Below are 25,364 nucleotides of genomic sequence, written 5' to 3'. Positions count from 1 at the left end.
TCTTGCATCTGAGAAAAGAAGGTAAGACGTAAGACGCCTTCAGACAAAGAAATGTGAAGCATTCCTTTTCTTCACTGCAATTAGCACCTTATTCTAGGAGCTCTATCATAAAAAGTTTAAGACCAAAACTAGTACGACTCCACTGAAAAAAAGGCATAAATAACTTTAAAAGTTCATTCATCCCTAGGTTTAAACCTTTCACGAGCTAGATGGTCATACTCACAAATTTTGAATTTTGCATGCTTCTGGCCTAAAATGTAATGTCAAGTGTCCAACACGAGCATGGAGATTAAAATATAAAGTCATAATAACAGAGCTGATGAGTATATGATCTATTACCATGACACAACATACAGATACCATATAAGATATACTGTGTGATTAAAAATAGATTTAACGGACATACTTGAACAAAGTCAGTCATAAATGTTTAGAAAGATCAGGAGTTCATGAGGACATGGTGACTAAATGACTACAGTTTTCAGATGCCATGACATTCAAGTAAAATAGTATATACTCCACTGTCAAAGATATACATTCACTTTAAAGTCCGAAAGTTGCATTAAATGCTTAGAATGGGCAGACTTGCAAAGTCATCCTTAGGAAGTATATTTAGGAATGCACGATAGCCTTGTGTATGATACATACAATTGAATAATTTATGATTGAACCTGGACTTGATCTTAATTATGATTGAGCTCCTCGCCATAATTTTATTCGTAGAATGTAAATGTCTCCCTTTATATACAATTAAAATAAAATTACATAACATGATAACAGGTTCTGTTGCAATACTCCAAATATTCTTGCTATGTGGAGAACTAGTGACATAGACCTGGTACCTGAACGAGATGAAGTAGAAGCTCGTATAAAATTCCAAAAATCCAAGACTCAAACTTATCAACAGCTGAGGAGTTTCCTTTATTAGAATAGTCTGGCTTCACTGTTCCCACTGTGCCATGATTGGCAAGTTGTGCCACTCTGTCAAGATGGTTGCTGGGAATATTCTTCTTCTATTGTAGAATCATCGCCTGCTACCGAAGGCTCCAACAACTGGGCGTGAACCCTAAGATTTAAAACCAATCAAAAACACGAGCTTTTGAGGCTAATCTAGAAGTACTAAGCATTTCCTGAACATATAATTCATATTACAGACATAAAAATCTTTAAATGTTAATGACACCTACATAAATATATATCAACAGTTATTTCTAAAATGATTTATACATAACAATATGAAAACGAGAAAGTTTTACAACCTCAAGTATTGATAGAGTCAGCGGAGCAGCTGATGCAGAATCCACAACGTACCTACAAAACCATGTTGTGTGATAAACTGACAATCTTGTACAAAAAAGGTGAAGCGATTAATAAAGAAAAAACAACAATATACCAAATCAATATGCAATATAGCAATTATATTAATAGCAACTTAGCGACATTTCCATCAGGGGTAGGAATTGTAGACACAACAGCATTATCCATATAGATGCTCCGCACATGCTTGCGAACATTGGGTTCACAGCTAATCTCAACAGCTGCCACAAAAATGTTCCCAGTATTCATAATATAATTCTAAGATATGTGTGTGTGTGAGCGTGCACGAGCGAGGGAGGGAGGGAGGGGGGAGTACATACATACTTTATGATATCATTCACACCATGTGTCTAGCACCTTTAAGAACATTTTGAGGATAGCAGATATAAAATTTGAAGCCGCTTCTTCTGGGGTTTCCTTGCTATCAAACAGCTCCTCCATTACGCATAACATGTGTTGTAATTAAATATAACTAGAAGCAATAAACCATAAATAAGCAAAAAGACAAAGAAAACCACCATTTTCTCCGGGGATAACTGTAGCCCAAATTGCTCCGAGGCTATGCATGTGTAAGATATATTTGATAATATGATTTGTGTTTAATTTTTTTTCAGATCTTACTTAAACAGGATAAATCAATACTTAACTGGAAATCAGTACTTATACGGAAGACAGAACTTAAGTTATCAGTAATTAAGGTTCAGGAGATATTTATCAGGAGATAATATCAGGACTTAAGGAAACTTTCTGATAAGGAAGGCGGCTGATTGAAGAAAAGAAGATCGAGACAAACATAAGAAGAGATATGCATGAAGAAGGAATTTTATGAAGAATAGAATACTTGGAAGAAAAGATAACTGATTGATATATTTTAGGAAGCAGAATTATATTTCATATCAATTAGCGATTATCTTGTAACTATGTAGTATATAAACACAGACATAGGGTTTACACTAAAAGTGTTATCATAATCGAGAATAATATTCATTGTAACCCTTAGCAGCTCTCGTGATATTTGTTCATCACTGAGAGAGGACAATTCCACATTGTAACAGAGTTTAATAAAGTTTGTTTTCTGTTACTTGTGTTCTTGAAATTCGATTTGATTGTGCTATACACTGTATTCAACCCCCTTCTACAGTGTGTGTGACCTAACAAGTGGTATCAGAGCCTATCTGCTAACACACAAACAGTTTAAGATCCAAAAACAATCATGTCTGAAGCAGAAACTCCAACCAAGCCCACCAAAACTGAAGAACCACCAAAGACTCAAATCCATAGTCGATATGAGACCATTAGAGTTCCCATACTGAAACCATCTGAATATCCCATATGGAAGGTGAGGATAACTATGTTTCTGGAAGCTACAGATCCAAAATATCTTGACAGAATCAACGAAGGACCTCACAAGCCAACCAAACTCGCAGTTGCAGTTGCGGGTGAAGCAGCAAAATCTGTACTAAAGGAGAAGAATGATTACACTGCTGAAGATATCGCATCAATTGCTAAGGATGCTAAGGTACGACACTTGTTGCATAGTGCTATTAACAATGTAATGTCAAACAGGGTAATTAACTGCAAGACTGCAAAGGAGATATAGGATGCCTTGGAAACAAGATGCCAGGGAACTGATTCAATTAAGAAGAACATGAAGACTATACTCACTCAAGAGTATGAACACTTTGTGTAACAGCCCGCACTTCCGGACCATTAACTCTAAAATCGAAACTAAAAGCAAATACAATTTCTTGATTAAAAAGTCTATTACAGAGGTCACTATTACAAAAGCGCAGCTAAAAGCGGAAGCCCAAAGGTCAATCTACTCCCATACTAAGATCCTCGAACTTCAATGATTTCCAACTCGAATCTTATACGAAACCTGAAATATAAAAGGGGTGAGCTACAAAGCCCAGCAAGTACAAATTAACTAACTATTTAACCGGAAAACAATGGGTGTTTTAATAAAACGATTTCCCTCAAAACAATAATAATTTTGTAAAATATTTTCTAAAATAAATCCAACCCAAAGTTTTATATTTTAAAATTCAGAATTTAAAATAGAACAGAGCATATTTTTATAACAGATTAGAACTGCGTAAAACAGAACGAAACGATAATTCTTATAAATACCACAGTCTTGATCTACGGCCACACTTTGCCAGTAGCCGGCATCTAATTCTTATTCTTATTCTCATATACCACACTTTGCCAGTGGTCGGCATCTAAAGTTCAATAATTACGCGCCCTTAATAGGTATCTAAAGTTGCACACTTGTGCGCCTAATAAGGGTATCTAAGGCTAGTTCCGGAACTATAGCGTAAATTACGAACAGGTTCGAAAACGTAGAGACTGGGTTTCAAAAGATTCTCGTATCTTATTTCTTATACAGTTCGAAACAGAATTCTTATATCTTATACGAAATTCGAAAATCAGAGTATCAAAACTTTTCCGAAAATATAAGTAAGTCAAAAAGTACTTACCTCAAAGCCTGACCAGATCTGAATTTACTCTTTTTGACCCTCTAAATGATATTTTCTTGGAAAACACGAAACACGAAAGCTGAAGATAACGAAAAGACCTTTCCGAAAAGTCCAGAATCACTAAATTCTGACTTACGATGAATTTTCTACAAATTTTACAAGACTACTGATTTTTGCTGAGAAGAGCCCTACGAATTTTATTAATTAAGGCGGGGAAGACGAATAGGGTGTATTTATAACGAGACAAAACCCTATAGCTTAACCTACAAGTTATCCATATTAGAATCTGATCCAAATTTTAGGCCCAATATTCTAACCCAATTTTAAATCCTAGTCCTTATCTAATTTTAATCTTTTTTATTCTATTATTCTTTTATTAATCGAATTCTAAAAAAATTACGGGATATTACATACTACCCTCCTTAAAAAGAATTTGGTCCCCAAATTCACAACAATCCTAAAGTTCGTGACACATCTACCCCTTGATCTACCAAAGGTCAAACTATGGTCCACAAGATCGAATCCTAGGGAATGTATTAGTCTCATACCTAATACACTCCGAAAGACAGCCTGCTCTGATACCAACTGTAACAGCCCGCACTTCCGGACCATTAACTCTAAAATCGAAACTAAAAGCAAATACAATTTCTTGATTAAAAAGTCTATTACAGAGGTCACTATTACAAAAGCGCAGCTAAAAGCGGAAGCCCAAAAGTCAATCTACTCCCATACTAAGATCCTCGAACTCCAATGATTTCCAACTCGAATCTTATACGAAACCTGAAATATAAAAGGGGTGAGCTACAAAGCCCAGCAAGTACAAATTAACTAACTATTTAACCGGAAAACAATGGGTGTTTTAATAAAATGATTTCCCTCAAAACAATAATAATTTTGTAAAATATTTTCTAAAATAAATCCAACCCAAAGTTTTATATTTTAAAATTCAGAATTTAAAACAGAACAGAGCATATTTTTATAACAGATTAGAACTGCGTAAAACAGAACGAAACGATAATTCTTATAAATACCACAGTCTTGATCTACGGCCACACTTTGCCAGTAGCCGGCATCTAATTCTTATTCTTATTCTCATATACCACACTTTGCCAGTGGTCGGCATCTAAAGTTCAATAATTACGCGCCCTTAATAGGTATCTAAAGTTGCACACTTGTGCGCCTAATAAGGGTATCTAAGGCTAGTTCCGGAACTATAGCGTAAATTACGAACAGGTTCGAAAACGTAGAGACTGGGTTTCAAAAGATTCTCGTATCTTATTTCTTATACAGTTCGAAACCGAATTCTTATATCTTATACGAAATTCGAAAATCAGAGTATCAAAACTTTTCCGAAAATATAAGTAAGTCAAAAAGTACTTACCTCAAAGCCTGACCAGATCTGAATTTACTCTTTTTGACCCTCTAAATGATATTTTCTTGGAAAACACGAAACACGAAAGCTGAAGATAACGAAAAGACCTTTCCGAAAAGTCCAGAATCACTGAATTCTGACTTACGATGAATTTTCTACGAATTTTACAAGACTACTGATTTTTGCTGAGAAGAGCCCTACGAATTTTATTAATTAAGGCGGGGAAGACGAATAGGGTGTATTTATAACGAGACAAAACCCTATATCTTAACCTACAAGTTATCCATATTAGAATCTGATCCAAATTTTAGGCCCAATATTCTAACCCAATTTTAAATCCTAGTCCTTATCTAATTTTAATCTTTTTTATTCTATTATTCTTTTATTAATCGAATTCTAAAAAAATTACGGGATATTACACTTTGACTCAAAGTCTAATGAGTCATTGACTGATTTATATGACAAGTTAAAGATACAAGATTATCAATCAACAAATGATCTATTCACTTAAATTGAAAAGTGTACAAAAGCAGTTTGAAGAGTGCAAGATCAAGGGTCAAGATTAACTGATAAAGGATGGTCATAGACCTACAAGATTTGTAAGGATTTATTAATCCAAAAATAGAAAGATTCAAAGATAGCTTAGAAAATGGTTTTAGTACATCTTATTGCATGATGTGTAAACTTGTGTTTACTAATCTATAATGTAAACACTGGTCCTTTAATTTAAAAAAAACATAAATCTAAATTTTTCTTGTACTCTCTCAAGAAAAATTCTGAGTTCTTATATTTTTAAGAACCCGGAATTTGTAGCAAGACAAACTTAAATAATACAAATTAAGTCATTTTTGAAATATTGTGTTTGTATGCTTGTTGTTTTAATCCTGCTAACATAATATCTCCATAAATTAAACTGCTTTGTTCACACATCATTATTCAAACTTCAAAAGGCTAAAAATCAAGAAAACACATACCCCCTGTGTTGTACTCAATAGCTAAAAAACTTTGTGTTCTTCAGTAAATCATTCACCACACTAAGGAGTATGATCTTGAAGATTCAAACCTTAAATTCCTGTTAGCTCTTCCTGAAAGTTGGGATTTGAATGCCACAATTATAAGAGACAACTACAATCTTGAAGAAACAACTCTTGATGAAATTTATGGGATGCTCAAGACTCATGAACTTGAGATGGAACAAAGAAGCAAGAGGAAAGGAGGAAAGTCAAGGACAGTTGCTCTTAAGGCTGAGGAAGAATCCCCCAAGGCAGCTACCTCAAGGAAAGGCAAGGGAAAATCCCTCATCACAAAGTTCGATATTGAGTCATCAAGTTCTGATATTGATGATGATTCAGAAACTGAGAGCTTGCCTGAGATGGATGTTGATGAAGAGATAATGAAGCTGTGTGCTCTTATGGTGAAAGGAATCACAAGGATTGCATACAGAAAATTCAGGAAGGGAAAGAAGTTTTCCAGGAAAGGTGCAAGTTCTGATAAGAAGAATTTCAGAAAGTCTGAAGGCAAAGGAGGAAAGTTGAGATAACACAAATGTCAAATGCTACAACTGTGGTGAGAAAGGCCACATATCTCCTGATTGCAAGAAAGTGAAGAGTGACAGAGGCAAGGCTCTTGTCACAAAGAAGAAAAGCTGGACAGACACTTCAGATTCTGAAGGTGAGGAGAACTATGCCTTGATGGCAAATGCTGATATGGCAAATGCTGATAGCAGTTCTGATGCTGCTGAATTAAAGGTACCTCAAACTACTTATGCCTTTCATACTGATGATATTAATGAGTTGAGAAGATATCTTAAAACCATGTTTATTAGTTATAGAGATCAAACTTTAACATGTGAAAGATTAACTTCTGAAAATCTTGCCTGTAAAAAGAGGAATGATTATTTAGAAAAAGAGTTAGTCATGTTCCATCAAACTCAGAAAGATAGAGATGATGCTTTCTATGTTAGGGATGAAGTACTTAAAATGAATGAATCTCTAAAAACTAAGTTAGAAAAGGAAAGAAAGATTATCAGGACTTGGACTAACTCTGGCAGAATAACTCATAATTTGTTAAGTAGTGGAAACTGGAAAGAGGGCTTAGGTTATGGAGATGATAAGAATGATAAAGGAACTGTAGAAATTAAGCCTATAGTTGTTAAACAAAAGCAAAAGGTAAAACCTGTTAAGTTTGTAGCTGTAAAGTCTGAAACTGAGAAATCAGAAGTTAAAGAGGAATTAACTTCTGACAAACTAAAACAGGAAAAGCCAACCGAAGTTAACATAGGCTTAATGACAAAGAAGCAGCTTAAGCATAAGCTGAAAGATGTTAAAAATGTGAACGAGGTAAAGTCACCTAGGAAAAATAGGAATGGAAAGGAAGGTGTGAATAAAAGCAATGATTATAATCCTGTTCCTAATACTCCTAGGAAAATATGTCATAATTGTGGAAGTTCTAACCATCTGGCTTCTTTTTGCAGGAAGAATAAGAACATAAACTCCTTACCTTCAAAGTCAGGAGTTAAGAGTCAGTCTGTTAGATATAGGTCACAAAATCCTTGTTTTCATTGTGGTAGTTTATGGCATTCCATTTATACTTTTAAGGAATATCATAGTTTGTACTATGATTATTATCAAATAAAACCTTCTTTAAAGAAAGTTAGCATTGTTCCTTCTAGTGTAAGTTCTGATACAAAGTCTGATAGTGTAAATGCTGATAAGAAAAATGTTAACATAAACTCTGATGCTAAATCCGCTGCAAATGTTAATAAACTTAATAAGACCAAAGGATCCAAGCAAGTCTGGGTCCTTAAAACTAATCATTAGTGGTCTTTGTGATTGCAAGGCAACAGGAAAAACATCCTAGTTCTGGACAGTGGATGCTCAGGACATATGACTGGAAATAAAGCCCTGCTATCAAACTTTGTGGAGAAAGTTGGCCCAAGTGTTTTTATGGAGATGGAAACATTGGAAAAATACTGGGATATGGCAATATCAATCTTGGGAATGTCATAATTAAAGAAGTAGCTCTGGTCTCAGGACTTAAACACAATCTGCTGAGTGTTAGTCAAATCTGTGACAGAGGTTATCATGTGAATTTCTTTGAAGAACACTGTGAAGTTGTAAGCAAATCTACAGGAAAAGTTGTTCTAAAAGGATACAGGCATGGTAACATTTATGAAGCCAAGCTTTCAATAATTACTGATGGTTTTGCAATCTGTCTGTTAAGTAGAGCATCAATTGAAGAAAGCTGGGACTGACACAAGAAACTCTCTCATTTAAATTTCAATAATATAAATGAACTAGTCAAGAAAGATCTTGTGAGAGGACTGCCAAAATCAGTATTTGCTCCTGATGGCCTTTGTGATTCTTGTCAAAAGGAAAACAAAGAAGATCTCCATTCAAGAGCAAGACTGAATCATCAATTCTTGAGCCTTATCACCTACTACATGTTGATCTATTTGGTCCAGTGAATGTCATGTCTATTGCAAAGAAGAAATATGTTATGGTCATAGTGGATGAGTTCACTAGATACACATGGGTGTATTTCTTGCACACAAAAAGTGAAACTACATCTATCTTGATTCATCATGTCAAGCAACTGGATAAATTGGTCAAAGATTCTGTGAAGATCATAAGAAGTGATAATGGCACTGAGTTCAAGAACTTGATCATGGAAGAGTTCTGCAAAGACCATGGAATCAAGCAGGAATTTTCTGCTCCTGGAACTCCACAGCAAAATGGAGTTGTTGAAAGAAAGAATAGAACTCTTATTGAAGCTATACGAACTATGCTTGATGAAGCAAAGCTACCAACCTATTTTTGGGCTGAAGCTGTGTAGACTGCTTGTTTTACACAGAATGCTATACTCATTAACAAGCATGGAAAGACACCATATGAGATGGTGAAGAAAAAGAAGCCAAATCTGAAGTATTTTCATGTATTTGGATGCAAGTGTTTTGTTCTTAAGACTCATCCCGAACAACTATCCAAATTTGACTTAAAAGCTGATGAAGGAATTTTTTTTGGATATCCACTTTCCACAAAAGCCTTCAGAGTCTACAATTTAAGAACAAGGGTTGTCATGGAATCTATCAATATGTCCTTTGATGATAAGAAGATTACTGGACTTGAAGATTTCAATGATCATGATCAGCTGAGATTTGAAAATGAAGACTTAAGTCCTGATACTGCAAATCCTGACAGTCTAAATCCTGATACTGCAAACTCTGATGGATTAAACTATGATGTTATTGAAACTGTGGTGACTACGCCAAAGGAAGATGCACCTGTGCAGGGGGAGCATACTGAAGATACAACCACATCTCAAGAAGCATCAGAACATACAACTGGCTCTTCAAGTTCTGATTCATCAAGTTCTGATAAGCCAAGTTCTGATAGTTCTGAAAACTCAAATTCTGAAGGATCCAACTCATAGAGCATAATTTCAGGGGAGCATCAGAAAATGCTGAAGAAGATAGCATGGATCATGGGGAACATCCAGTTCTAGAGAAAACCTTCCATCTGCAAGGAAGTGGACTAAATCACATACACCTGACTTAATTATTGGAAATCCTGATGCAAGTGTCAGAACTAGAACAGCCACTTCAAATGAATGTCTCTATAATTCTTTTCTCTCTCAGACTGAACCAAAGAAAGTGGAAGAAGCTCTTCAAGATGCTAATTGGGTGCAAGCAATGCAAGAAGAGTTAAATAAATTTGAAAGAAACAAAGTCTGGACCTTAGTGCCAAGACTAAAGAACAGATCTGTTGTTGGTACAAAGTGGGTGTTCAGAAACAAAACTGTTAGTGATGGCATAATTACAAGGAATAAAGCAAGGCTGGTTGCAAAAGGATATTCTCAACAGGAGGGAATTGATTGTGATGAAACATTTACACCAGTTGCTAGATTGGAATCCATAAGGATATTTTTGGCTTATGTTGCTCACAAGAAGTTTACTGTCTTTCAAATGGATGTGAAAAGTGCTTTTCTCAATGGAGAATTGGAAGAGGAAGTATATGTTGAACAACCTCCAGGCTTTGTAAATTCTAAATTTCCAAATCATGTCTACAGGCTTGATAAAGCACTTTATGGCCTTAAGCAAGCTCCAAGAGCATGGTATGAGACTTTAGCTCAGTTTCTTCTGGAAAGTGGATTTAACAGAGGAACTATTGACAAAACTCTGTTCTACCTCAACCATGGAAAGGACTTACTTTTGGTACAAATATATGTTGATGATATCATTTTTGGTTCTACAAATGACATACTTTGCAAGAAGTTTGCCAACCTGATGCAGTCAAGATATCAAATAAGTATGATGGGGGAACTTAGCTATTTTCTGGGCCTTCAAGTCAAGCAGAATGAAGAAGGTACTTTTATTTGTCAATCCAAGTATAACAGAAATTTGCTGAAGAAATTTGGAATGCAAGATTGTTCAAGTGCATCCACTTCCATGGCCACTGCAACAAAATTGGATAAGGATACTGGTATATCAGTAGATATTACTGATTATAAAGGTATGATTGGCTCACTACTCTATCTAACTGCTAGTAGACCTGATATCATGTATGCTACCTGTCTTTGTGCAAGATTTCAAACAGATCCAAGAGAACCTCACTTAAAAGCTGTGAAAAGAATTTTCAAGTATCTTAAGGGAACAGCTGATCTGGGATTGTGGTATCCTAAAGAATCAGACTTTAAACTAATAGGTTACTCAGATGCAGATTTTGCAGGATGCAAAATTCAAAGGAAAAGCACAAGTGGAAGCTGCCAATTTCTTGGAGGCATATTGGTTTCTTGGTTTAGCAAGAAACAAAAGTCAATTTCCACATCAACTGCAGAAGCAGAGTACATTGTTGCAGGAAGCTGTTGTGCACAGATTCTTTGGATGAAGAATCAGTTACTGGATTATGGGTTAACATATTTGAAAATCCCTATATACTGTGATAATCAAAGTGCTATTGCTATGACAGGTAATCCAGTTCAACACTCAATGACAAAGCACATCAGCATTAGGTACCACTTCATAAGGGAACATGTGGATGAAGGTACAATGGAATTGCACTTTGTTCCAACAGATCAACAACTAGCAGATATCTTCACAAAACCACTGTCTGAATCTACTTTTACAAGATTGGTAAATGAACTTGGAATGGTTTCAGGTACTTTCTCTAAATCTGCTTAGTTTTTGTTCTGATGCATCAGACTTTATGATCAGTATTTACAGATATTACTATCTTTGTGAATTATGTGCTTAATTGAAAATTGCTTAAGTACTGATTGTTGTCTGATGTGAATTTCTAAACTCTGATAGTGAAAGTGATTATTCAATCCAATGAGGATAACTGTGCTATATGCTGACCTAGTAGTCTTTAATATACTAAAGTCCCATTTTTGAAGTAATTGTTTATGTGGAAATCTCTTAACACAAGCAAATTCTGATATTGAGCTTAGTTAAGTTTACTCTGTCTATCTTATTACTAAGTCACAAACTGGAATAATGCTTCTTATCTGTTAAGTTCTGATGTTCGTAAATCTGGTGGATGTACTAAGTGCTGATAAGCCTCACTTATCAAAAGAAAAAGAAAAGGAAATAAAAATCAGGTACTCCTTTGAGATCTAGAGTAAAATTGTGGAAGGGACGATCCAAATGCATTACTGGTATTAAGTAATATGCATCAGAAAAGCAAAATAAATATTTTTTTGGTGACTTTTCACACTCTCTGATTACTGGAGAAATACTCTGATAATAGCATAAATTTTGATAAGCAGTCGTGATTCACTTACACTGAGAAGCCACTGTAAAATGGAATTTCAAAAGATGCATAAAATAAGCACAAAATAGTTGAGGTGGACTCATGCATGAACTCATTCTAAAAGTAGACTTCAGAATCATGACAGATTTTGAGCAAAGTTCTCAGTTATGCCTTATTTCTAAGATGTACTGAAGTGAATCAGACTTTAATCTTTATCTGATACTTAGCTTACTGCACACATACACTCCATATGAATGATGAAAATTACTGTGGTGATAAATCTTGTTTTAGATAAACAGTTTATGTGTCAGATTGCATAAATTCTGAGGACAAGTTCTGATGGAAGTTCTGATGATTAAGTTTTGATGAGACGAAATCAGAATTTGTGTGAAGAATTACGGAAATAGGCATTCACCTTTCGAGTTAAGGAATCATGTTCTGATGACTGTTAAGTTCTGATATAAGTCTAAGTTCTGATATTAATTCCTAATTCTTTACCTGACTTATTTGAGGCTAAAATCTGAAACAGTCATATTTAAAATCAGAATATATTTAGGTGAGATATAGACAATCAACATAATTTGGGTTAGTGGTACTCGTATATGCACAGTAATTTTTACTTGTTTCGTGTGCTCATTAAATCCTGTTTTATACTTCCAATGGCTGTTATTATTCTCATCAGTCTAGGGAGACGAGGTAGACTTATTTCTACCTGTAACCATTAAATTCTCCTTGCGTCTCTTGGTATTCTATTGGCTATATAAACCAACACCTCACTTCAGCCAACACATCTCTCATTTTCTCTCAAACTCATTTTTTCTCATCACAAACATGGTTCACTTTAACTTAGTTCTGAACTATGACACTTTCACTATCAATTTGAGGTGTACTGAATGGCAGCAGGAATGGCATGTCACTGCCATTCCTGATGAAATCTGGGACTCAGTTCCCCAAGAGGTCCTCACAGACCTCTTGTTCTTCTACATGGACCATCATCGCCATCTTGAGCGTCTGGAAGAGGACGGAGAGAAGCTCTCCGACAGCAGGAGCGAATCATTCATTTTGCTGTTCTTTTCGTTGAGAGTAGGAAGAAGAAATAATTTCAGCTGTTTGTTTCTCTTCACCGTCAGCTTTGTCTGGCTTCTTAGCTTAGGACTAAAGCTGTTGATGTTAGGATTTGAAGCTTAGGACAGTCTTGTAATTTTAAGCATGTAATTTGAATTTCATGAAATGTATTTGCTTAATATATTAATGAAATTTCATATTTTTGCAAGATTTTGTCTCGAGTCGTTTCATATTCTGATAACTTTTCAAATCCTGATACTAACCATATTCTGATTACCTCGTTAGTTCTGATACAAATCAAGTTCTGATTCTGATGTAGGCAGTATTTTTTACTTGGTTTATTAATGATCATTCTCTCATTGGTCATAATTTTTTAGAATATTTGTAAAGCAGTAATAATAATTTATTAAGTGGGAACAATTTTAAAATTTAAAATAAAACTGAATGTCCTTGATTAATGGGATTACTTGGTAAGTGGAACGGTTTTTCCTTGAAAAGCTGCATGTGCTTAGTAATGATTGTTGTACACCCGTGCCCATCAATTTTTTTTTCTGCTGCATGTCTGACAGGTGTCTCAGCGGTTACTTTTTCTACCGTGTATAAGTAAAAGAGAGAAAAGATTGTAAAATCTTTTATTTACTTTCATATCTTATCTCTCTTTTTCTACTTTTATTCTCTCTCATCTACTGACGATTTTTCATACAGACGTTTTATCAAACACCTTACAGGCAACCAAATTTCTCACTAAATTCTCATGGCACCCAAGGACATAATTTTTGATGGCGCTACGTTTGTTCCTAATAACTTCTATGCTATTCTTAGAAAGTAAGAAGCCCCATCTGAACTTCACTTCATTCAGGACTTTCTTGCTAGTTCTGATATTGGGTATGCTCTGACCGAACCCGAAGCAGTCTCTGGTACTCAAGTACTGGAGTTCTGGAGAAGCTGGTGTATACGATGATGGTGGTGCTCAAGGGTCCCAAAGTATTATTTTTTCATCATGGGAGGATGAGTATGTTGTGACATTGTCTATGGTTCGACAAGCACTGCAGCTACCTGAGAACTGTGTCTTTTCTACTGTTGAAGAGCCAGTTCTTCAAAACATGATGGCCAGTCTGGGATATGAGAAGACATTGGCAAAGCTGGGCCAGTTGAAGAGATCTTTCATAAGGAGGGAATGGAGTTTCTTCTTTGATTGCATAACCAAGACTTTTGCAAACAAATGTTCCAATTTCGATGTAATTCCCATATTCAGCCAACAAATCGGGTATGCTCTCATAAATCAAACTGATTTTGACTATGCAAGTGTTGTCTTAGGTTTTATTAGGGACAGAATGAATGAAGATAGATCTACTGTCTATTTTGCTAGATTCTGTCAGCTTATCTATAGTTGTTGTTATGATAATAAGCCCCAAGATGCTGGTGAATTAATTTCATCATTCAGAATAGCTAAAAGAGCTTTTACTGACTTATTATTTACTGATAATAAGAAGGCTGTGTTAAGACCCTTCTTAATTCCTTTATCTGTCAAACAAGCCTTAATCACCTATGATCCCGTTAAGTACACTACACTATATCCTGATGTTCAACCATCTGAACCTCATCCATCAACACCTACCACTTCTACTCAACCACCACAAACTTCTCAACCTCAACCTTCAGAACCTACAGTGCAGCCTTCATCTTCCAAACCTAAGAGGACTAAGAAAGTACCTCAGACACAACAGAAGAGAAGGAGATTCATTCTGCGAGATGAATCAGATGTTGAGGAACAGGTTCCTATATCAGAACCTATTGTTTTAGAAGCTGAGAAGGTCTCTTCTCAGAAGGATGTTGATATTGGGAGTTTTAGGCCCCTAAAAAGGCTTAGACAGCGTAATTCTGATGATACATCTCCTACAGCCTCCTTAAAAGCTAAATGATTCAAATTATTGGCAAAAAGGCCTGAAGATTCTGGTAAAGGCATGGAAGCAGCAGCTAAGAAAGGGGGTCAGGAATCTCTGATCTCACAAGACCCTGTTGAAGCTCACAATTCTCCTAGTGCTGATCCAGACCTTCATGCAACTCATCTCTCTCCACCACATGAGCAAGAAACAATTCACATTCCCACACCACCAGTATCTCCAGTACATGCTGATAACCAGGGGCCAAGTGATGAAATTGACATTCCTAACTTGGAAGTGCCTCAGGCTTTGAATCTAGAAGCTCCACCAACCCAAGTCACTCCATCAACAACACCAATTCCTGATGCTGATTTTATTCCAGAATTTCCTACAACACCTTCTCTGCATCTAGATACTGAAGATCAGATGTTAGGTGAGCATCAGAATATGGAAGTTGATCAGAACTTAGTTGGAGATCAGCCCTTAGAGGATGATGTTGAAGCCTCCATAGCCTCTCATACTGTTCTTTTATCAGAGGATGCTGAAGATGTTGCCTCTGTAAGTTTTGATGCTGCAAATGTTGATGCTACTGGTAATGCTGTTACAAATTTAGATGCTGATGCAGCTGGTCCTTATGGACATGCACCTCTACAAGCTTCTTCAAAAGTTGAGATAGTCAAAAGGTTTGTTACAGGTGAAGCACCAGTACCTTGGAGTGAAACTCCTAGAGGACAGGAGTGGACTAAGGAGTGGAACACAGTTACTTTTGTTCCTACTGAAAAGATTCTTGCTGATCACTTGGCAAAAGCTGATGAGATGCTAGTCAATGATGATTTCAAGACACAGCTAAGAGTTACTGCACTTAGTACAAGGCACCTTCAAGGTCAACACTCTGTAACTCAGGCCAAGGTGGACGAGATTCAAGAATCCTTAATTCAGCAAGATACAGTTGTCAAGTTGGACAAGAAAAGGTTTTTCCAACCTGCCTTTGACAAAATTACCAACATTGAGAAAACCCAGGAGAAGCAACAGTCTCAGATTGATGAAATTTTGAAAAATCAAGCTTCTCAGCAATTTCAACTCAATGAGATCCAATCCTCAGTGGAATTGCTTCTATCTCTTCTTTTACCTACTGATGCCAAAAAGGGGGAGAAAGTAATTAAGTCCAAATGCAAACCTGATAAGACACTGAAGGGAAAGGATGGTAATGACCCGGGAAACTCTGGAATGGGTGGAGGTCATGGTCAAGGTAAAGATCATTCATCAGGTAAAGCTGGAATTACAAGTCATAGAACAAGTTCTGATACTGGGAGAAGAATAACTTCTGATACTGGTAAAAGGATAAGTTCTGATGAACTTTTGGATCTTGATGAAGAAATTTCAAGACAGTTATTTCTGAAAGAAAATCCAGGAATGGACTTTGAGAGTCTAAAGGAAGAGGAAGCTAGACTTAAGTTAGAAAAAGTCAACTCCAAATCTGAAGCTTCTGTTATTAAAAAGAAACTTCCTAAGACCAAAGGCATTGTGATAAAAGAAAGGGTAAATCCTGAGGTAACCAAGGTTAAATCACAATTGCAGATAGATCCAAGGTCCAAGGGCAAAGAAAAAGTTGGTAAACCTGTAAAAGTTTATGTGCCTCCTATGGATGAAGAAATTTCTGTTGAAGATGCTAATCTTACTCTGGTTTCAAAGAAGATTTCTAAGACAACCTCTGACATGGCTCAAGTTGTTCAGAGTCAAGATGCAGTTAGTTCTGATGTGACAAAGAAGCAAGCAACCTCTGACATAGCTCAAGTTGGCTTGATATCAGAAGATAAGTTAAAGGAAACCTCTGACATTGCTCATGTTAAATCCTCAAAGTTACTCCTACCAGGATTCACTAAAGCCAAACAGACTCAACCTTTAAAGATTGCAGCAAGTGGTTTTGAAGCAAGAGTAGTTACTGGAAAGGAAGCAAGAGATAAATCTGGATTGGGTAGTGCTAATGAAAGAAGAGTACAGAACACAACCAATGATCCAACTTCCTTAAGTGAACCAGGTGTTGGAGCAACTCCTGAAAGATTGAATCAGCTAGAATCTGTACAGATGGTCTACCATACCTTCTTGAAAGAACACATCTTGTTATATTTCATGACAGATGGAAGGGTTTACCACATAAGGGAAAATGCAATATCACTGAAGTATTTTGAGGAACTAGAACATGTTTTATTCTTACTTCAAGTGAAGGACAGATTGACAGAAAGTGCTGCAAATTGTTTGAAGACTCAAATTCAGAGATAGAAGAAGCTCTATTATGTAAAGTCTGACAACACATATTGTCCCAAGTACAGAGATCACAAGGGTGATATTGTTGATATGAAGCCTAATACTGCAAAGATCAGAACATATCTTGGTATTAAGGGACCTGAATTCAATCTAGAGTCTGACAAAGCCTATGTAATCAGACTAGATCAGGAGTTGAGAAAAACAAAAATTAATGAACTCAGATATGCTGAGAGATGTTTGTTAAAGAACTATCTCAGAACAACTCCTGATATTGAAGAGATCAGAAAGTGAAGCCAAGTCAAGATCTACAACTTCTCAAATTCTGATATGTAAATACAGACTGAAGTTGTTATCAGAAGTTAAAGATGGTAAAGCTTTAAGGACTGTAAGTTGTAGTTATCTAGTCAAATTCTCATGCATTTGTACTTAATGTTTTTGACATCATCAAATATCTGTTAAACCTGTATATTATGCTAATTTACAAGTTGGGGGAGATTGTTAGATATATTTGATAATGTCATGTCTGATATGATTTGTGTTTAGTTTTTTCAGATCTTACTTAAACAGGACAAATCAGTACTTAACTGGAAATCAGCACCTATACTGAAGACAGAACTTAAGTTATCAGTACTTAAGGTTCAGGAGATATTTATCAGGAGATAATATCAGGACTTAAGGAAACTTTCTGATAAGGAAGGCGGCTGATTGAAGGAAAGAAGATCGAGACAAACATAAGAAGAGATATGTATGAAGAAGGAATTCTATGAAGAATATAATACTTGGAAGAAAAGATAACTGATTGATATATTTTAGGAAGCAGAATTATATTCCATATCAATTAATGATTATCTTGTAACTATATAGTATATAAACACAGACATAGGGTTTACACTAAAAGTGTTATCATAATCGAGAATAATATTCATTGTAACCTTAGCAGCTCTCGTGATATTTGTTCATCACTGAGAGAGGACAGTTCCACATTGTAACAGAGTTTAATAAAGTTTGTTTTCTGTTACTTGTGTTCTTTAAATTCGATTTGATTGTGCTATATACTGTATTCAACCCCCTTGTACAATGTGTGTGACCTAACAGTATGCGATTGTATGAAGATTAAATTAATATAAGTAAAACAAGTGTTGAATGAAGATGAGCCTAGTTCATCATATATGATTCGAGACTCCTCGGCAAATCGAGTACCTCGAGGGCTTTAAGAATTTCCATGCTGAGCAAATTCTTCAGGCGAGGGCAATCTCTCAGATAAAGGTAACTACTGATGTTGTTGAGCATCCGGATAGATGGATAACTTTAAGGGCAGTCATAGTTCCAAATGACTGATCATGAAACTCTTTGAACTTTTTAGAATCTGAAAGACCAAAGTAAAGCCATGCTACACAGTCTACCCATATCTATGGGTATGATTTTAGTCCTGGTATTCGAAAGATTGATGGTATGGAGAGCAGATATTTCTACACAACAGGGACCAGATATTTCAGGAAGAGTTAAAATTTCAACAGTGATATCATAAAACACCTAAACCAAAAACCCAATCCATCAACCCGCATGTATTTTCGAGACCAACATGCAACACAAATCGCCAAAACATCACATAAACCGCATGCAGAAGAATTAAAAAAAATCATCATATAAACCCTAACACCTCCTTACAAACATAAATATAATCCAGATGCAACAACATGACTTCTGAAAAAAACTAAATTAAAACCTACATTACACTCACCAAAATCACATACAAACTAACAAAATAACATAAAATTGTAGAAAAAAAGTTACAAAAAAAAGTGCAAAAAAAGGTGTACCATCACCAAAAAACACTATGTGGTCAGTCATATGCTTGGAGTATATCTGTAAAGATCTTTTACCGTGTTCTTAAGCTCAATTATTCTATCATCAATATTTATCTTTATCACCCCAATTCTAATAGCCCTAGGCCAGAATGAATCCATAGCCGAAGTGGCAGGAACCATTTCACTCTTAATCCCGGTGATTATTTTTGTCATTGCGTGTCATTGCATCTTTCACCTGCCAAATGTTTTTTTGCTAAATTTCACTTGTCAATGTTCCTCCAAGCACAAAGTAAAAATCTAATTATTGCATACTTGGTGTTAAATTATTAACTACGATTACTTTTGCGGCCTTGAACTCTAGTAAAACACGATACTAGTTCTTTTAACACAAAACATGGAAAATGACAGGGTACATTACTTTAAAAAAAACGATTTCAACACAACAGCAAAGATAAAACTACCATAAACATATTTTGACAAGAAAACAAGCTGAAAAGATCTAGAGACTGGATTTCATCCCTAATCAATGTGCTGGCAGCTTAGCCACTTTTTCCTCCTTTCCATGAGCATTTTAATAAACTGAGCTTTTTGAAGATCACTCATTTGTTTCCATTCTTCCTGTGCAGCAAAGTCTACTGTTGGGCGTTTCGAATTGTCCTCCACGAAAATGAACATAGCTCCGCTGTCTACTGTTGGGCGTGTCAAATAGCTATAATCAACATTCTTTCTAGACTTTTTCTTTGTTTGCTTGCTCGCTCCCGCAACAATCTTGGTATCAGTAGCCCCCTTTTCCCTCCTTTCCATGAGCATTTTAATAAACGGAGCTTTTTGAAGATCACTCATTTTTTTCCATTCATCCTGTCCAGCAAAGTCTACGGCGTCAAATAGTGAGAAGTTTGTGACTGGATGTCGAATCATGTAGTCCTCCAAAAAAATGAGCATAGCTTCACTGTCTACTGTTGGGCGTCTCAAATAGCAACCAGCATTCTTTCTGGACTTTTTCCTTGTTTGTTTGCTCCCTCCGGCAACAATCTTGGTATCAGTAGCCCTCTTTTCCATCATTTCCATGGCCATTTTAATAAATGGAGCTTTTTGAAGATAACTCATTTGTTTCCATTCTTCCTGTCCATCAAAGTCTAGGTTTGGGACTGGATGTCGAATCATATAGTCCTCCATGAAAATGAACATAGCTTCGCTGTCTACTGTTGGGTGTGACAAATAGTTATAATCAATATTCTTTCTAGACTTTTTCTTTATTTGCTTGCTCACTCCCGCAACAATCTTGGTATCAATAGCCCCCTTTTCCCTCCTTTCCATGGCGGTTCTAATAAACCCCTTTTCCCTCCTTTCCATGAGCATTTTAATGAACGAAGCTTTTTGAAGATCACTCATTTGTTTCCATTCTTCCTGTCTAGCAAAGTCTGCGACTTTAAATTCTGTGAAGTTTTGGACTGGATGTCGAATCATATAGTCGTCCAAGAAAATGAGCATAGCTTCACTGTATACTGTTGGGCGTCTCAAATAGCAACCAGCATTCTTTCTAGTCTTTTTCCTTATTTGCTTGCTCCCTCCGGAAACAATCTTGGTATCAGTAGCAGTCTTGGTATCCGTTTTCGACATTGATCTAGTCTGCACCATGGTTATTCCTGCAATACTAAAGTTTTAGGTTTAATTCGAGTTTCAGTTTGTACCAAACCCTAAATGGGTAAATCCTTAATCCAATTAAGAATACATTATAGCAATAAGTACATATACGGAGATATATAAAGAGAGAGAGACCTGAGGGATGAAGTGATGAGAAATCGGTAGGGCTACGGTTACACCGTGCTCCCAAATATTTTTATAGAAGAAGAGAAGACGAGATAAGGGAAAAGAAGAAAAAAATAATTTTGAAAAAAAGGTCAAGGGAGAACTTTTAAAAAGTTGTGAGAGATTGTCTCACAATCAACCCCAATTTTGGAAAGAAGTTCTTGTGAGGAATTTTTTTTCCAATCAATTCTTTATCTCCTAAAAAATCGGGTGTTAGGCCCTTAATATCACAATCTGGAAATAAATGGCCCCAAATCTCATGCGCACACGGAAATGGCCCTTTATATCACTCAGAAACGTAAAAAAAATGTGTTTATCATCCAAAACACAAAACACATTTTTTTGTTGCGTTTATCTGAGAGGCTCAGGTAATCACAAATACAAAAAAATGAAATGCAATATTTATTTGCTTTCCTAGACTGCAAACAGATGCGTTCCTAGAGTTCAAAAGCAAGTATCAAATGCGTTTATAAAAAAATTGCTGAAGAGGAGGTTCGATCCCTGGTCTCTAGACTTGCACGAAGGTATCTAACCTGCTGAGCTCAGAAAGCAATTTGTTGAAATGATAAACGCAAAGATTTATTGCGTTATTCAGTGATATTAAAGGCCATTTTCTTCTATCTGTGTGATTAAAGGCCATTCACCTCCAAATTGTGATATTAAGGGCCATTTTTCTAAAAAATCTTCGGGAGCATACTATGAACGGAAAATGAAAACAATTTCTTTTCAATTTTTTCCCCTTATCTCTGGATTTAAACTCAGAACACGTTGTAACAACAGAGATTATGAATATAAAGAAAGTCTTAAAAGATATTACTTTATATTTTATCTTTTTAATAAAATTTTAGATTTTTCTATGGAAAAAAAACAATTAAGAAAAAAATGCGGGGAAGTGGACTTTTTTTATATCTTAAAAGTAAATAAAAATGACACTTATTTTAAAGATAGTCGAGTAAATCACGTTTCAAAGTGACTTTATAATATTTTTATGATGAGAAATCATAATCATAATAAAGCATCATAGACCTATAATTGGAGATGGTAATAAGATTGTATATGAGACACATGCCAATTGATCAAATCAATCTGTACAAGACATACATATATAAACACAAGAACACGGGGATAGAGAGACTAACGAAACAGAACTGAATAAGCCTTTCGATTCGCTTTATTCCAGTCGATTGAAAGAGAACATGATAATAATCGGACATATGCATTACATCGTGTACACAGTTAATTAAAAAAATAGTGAATTCTCTATCATGACATCCATAACTTTTTGGAATATAGTAAAGCTTTTTCAATATGTTTCATTTTAAAATTTAATTTATAAATATACCAGGTTTACAATTATATTTATAAACCGAAGCTTTTATAAATTTTAATTAATTATGATTAATTTCATTTTTTTATTTTTTAAATGATATATATAACATTTTTTGTTAATAGATAAGTTGGTATTTACCTCTCTTCATTATTTATTTATTACTAAGTAACAATGCTAACTTTTTCATTCTGATTATATATGTTGGTAATGATATTGATATGATAGGTGGGTTATTTTTTAAAATATTGGTATTTGAATGTTTTTAATGTATATTATTTTTTAATAATATTGTTAATTTTATTATAATATTATATTTTTAATAAAATGGGCCATGATATTTTATTATTTACATTTTAACAACAGTTTTAGATCAAAAATGCTTTTTTAGATAATAGTTTTTAAATTTTATCAAATATATTTCGAACAGCTTTTGAGCAAAAAATTATTTACGTGATTTTTCTATATTTCAGATTTATCATTCTGAAAAAAAGAGAGAATTAAATTAGATCATTTGAGAATAGTCTAATCAATATAAGTATATTTGTAAATCAAATACATGATATGCGAGTGTTGGTGTAGATTTATGAACCTGTTATATTCCACAAATGAAACCTGGTTAAAATTTGCAGTACACATACCCTGCAAAAAAAATTAGAGAATAATGAGATTTCAAGAAAAAAGAGAGAAAAATGAGAATAGAAAACTGATGGTATTATGCATTTGAAATTATGATCTAGTTTATGACGATTTGTAAATGCTCATAAATTTGAAATCATGAATTTTGAATTTGGCAGGATATTAGTAAATTGTTTCATTTGTTGCTGAAATAGTAGATTAGAAAAAAGTATAGTAGTGTGCACACTTGGTTAGTAAATGGGTTATTGGTGGATATTCCATGGATCTTTACTTTTATATGTTAAATGGGTCATGGGTAAATTAAGGAATAGTTATTAAGAATAGAGTAAAATGCACAATGTGTACCTCAAGTTTATATTTTGTGCACAATGTGTACTTGGGCTTTTTGATATGCAATTTGTGTACTCATAATTTCATAAATGCTGCATTTTGTGTACTTTCCCTAACTTCTGTTAGTTGTCTGTTAACTCAATAAGGGTATAGTAGTAAAATTCAATACATTCTTCCCAAGTCTATCAAACCCACTTCTAAAAAAAATTAGTTAATCTTTTTACAGTAGGTTAGAATAAGAAATTAAGTTAACGAAAGTTTATAAGCGAACTTTATTTCATCCTATGATTGAAATTTTAATGTGTAATTTTGGAATTTTGATATGTAATTTTTTGCATATATTTTCTCATTTTTCAAAATTGTTTTTTTTGAAAAGCAAAGTATCTAAAATTGAATTAACCCAGGAGAAACACAGAGATGGTCATTACTTAGAATGCACCATCATACAGACTTAGCAGCTAGTGAACCGAAAAACTACCTAACTAGACAACATACTAAAGGACATAGCTAAGGCAATACACCCACAGAATTACTTTAACAAACAACTGAATTCATCAACCAAAACACCTGGAAACTGGAAGCTACTTCTATTCATTCCCGACCTCAAGAAGCTCTTCATCAACTATCACCTCATCATTCACTATTTCATCCTCCAGATCAACCTCCAAGATTGGCACAAACTGCACTCCCACTGGACCCAACCCTATGTCATGATGCCAGATTTCACAAACCCTCCCAAACAAATTACTAAAGATAACCATCCTGTCAAAATGTGTTGCACCATACCTAGCTACGTATCTAGCCAACGAGTTTGCATTTTCATCCACAATTCTCAGCGTTAAGTCATAATTTTCATCTGCTTTCCTGGTATTGAGTTGCCGAACTACAAACTCATGCTCTTGAGGAACACCAGTAATCATTGAATCCGACCACTCCCAAAAAGCCTCCACATTATCAGTTTCTAGTTCTATTACTTTATAGTCATCCAAGAAGGCTCTCACCAGCCCTTGAAGCATTGCATACAACTCATTCAAACGCCTTTCCACTATACCTAAAGAGCCCTCATACAACCTCAGAATCCTACCTCTATGATTTCTAATAACAACACCAATACCTGTCCTGTTACCATTTGGGAGTACTTCTTCTGAAAAGAAACCATGAACATTTATCTTGACAACCCCATAGGGAGGCATACGCCAGCGAACAGCTGGGAATTCCATCCTGGGCTCAACTGAAATGAATGTATTAGGAGGAAAACCAAGTCATATATAGCCATAGTCTATGGCTTTTCAGCTTCCTCAGATAAATCCCACTGCACAGATTTACACTCAAATCCCTAGAAAAATCTGTTATTAAGGCACCATAATCATTACATCCCAGGCATGACCTCTTCCCTAGAACATAGCCCCTATAACAACATAACTCTTGATATTCCTGTATTAATTATACTATTAACACCCTCTTTTACTTTCTAAATTTCCAATTAGCTTTCAGGGATTTGAAGCCCCACTAGGCCAAAGCCCAAATATCAATCCCAGCCCACGTTAATCCAAGACCACCCAATATCTCTTTTTACAAAGTCCACCATTTCCTCATTATACTCCTGCCAGCTCCCTTTTTTGCTAAATCATCCGCTACACTATTTTTCACTCGATTAATAGACTTGAAACAAAAAAATTTCTTTTGTATAAAAACTAGGTAATTAGAATAAAAAACTTCATGCTTTAATACCAGACCAGCTCTAACCTTTTTGATAAATTGAATTACCTCCTCACTATCCAAATGGAACAACAATTTTTTATCTTTCCACTCACTATTGCTAATTTCTTTTATCAAAAATGAAACTGCGTTTACCTCTGCATGAAACGGGCTGGTAGCTTCAGATGGACCTGAGAAAATGAAAAGTAGTTTGTTGTCCTTATTTTTCAAGTACCCTCCTATCCCCCCTTCTAACTTCCCATCCCTGCACAATTTAAATGCACCATCCACATAACAAACACCATCTAACTCCAGATCCAAAAAATATCTAACACTGCTCTTTTTACTGTTCAAGACGACTCCTATGGGATTAACATCCCAAATTTCCATAAGAATAGCTGGGAACATATTACTTGCAATGCACCAATGTCATGTTCTAAGTTTAATAAATGATAAGATAACATCACTCTTATAAAACTTTGCTTCGAAAGTAGCTGCATTCCTTCTCAACCATAGAGACCATAATGTAGCAGCTAAAGAAATACCCCAGCAAATTCTAACCAAGTGATCTGAACTCCATTCTAACCATTTCCAGAAGTTGAACTGGATTTTCCTCCTTTAT

General features: G+C 35.2%; 1 long non-coding RNA gene across 1 annotated transcript; it reads right to left on the bottom strand.

The window, feature by feature from the left end:
- Window positions 1-869: 869 nt before the first annotated feature.
- Window positions 870-1,520, bottom strand: LOC141721857 (uncharacterized). The gene is made up of 3 exons (XR_012574913.1): window positions 1,394-1,520; window positions 1,260-1,311; window positions 870-1,066 (listed from the first exon to the last, which is right to left on the bottom strand). It is a non-coding gene; the product is annotated as an uncharacterized LOC141721857 (long non-coding RNA).
- Between the last annotated feature and the right edge of the window lie 23,844 nt (window positions 1,521-25,364).

The sequence above is a fragment of the Apium graveolens genome, chromosome 1 (assembly GCF_009905375.1).
Source record: "Apium graveolens cultivar Ventura chromosome 1, ASM990537v1, whole genome shotgun sequence".
NCBI lineage: Eukaryota > Viridiplantae > Streptophyta > Magnoliopsida > Apiales > Apiaceae > Apium > Apium graveolens.
This window is presented reverse-complemented; position numbering and strand designations above follow the sequence as displayed.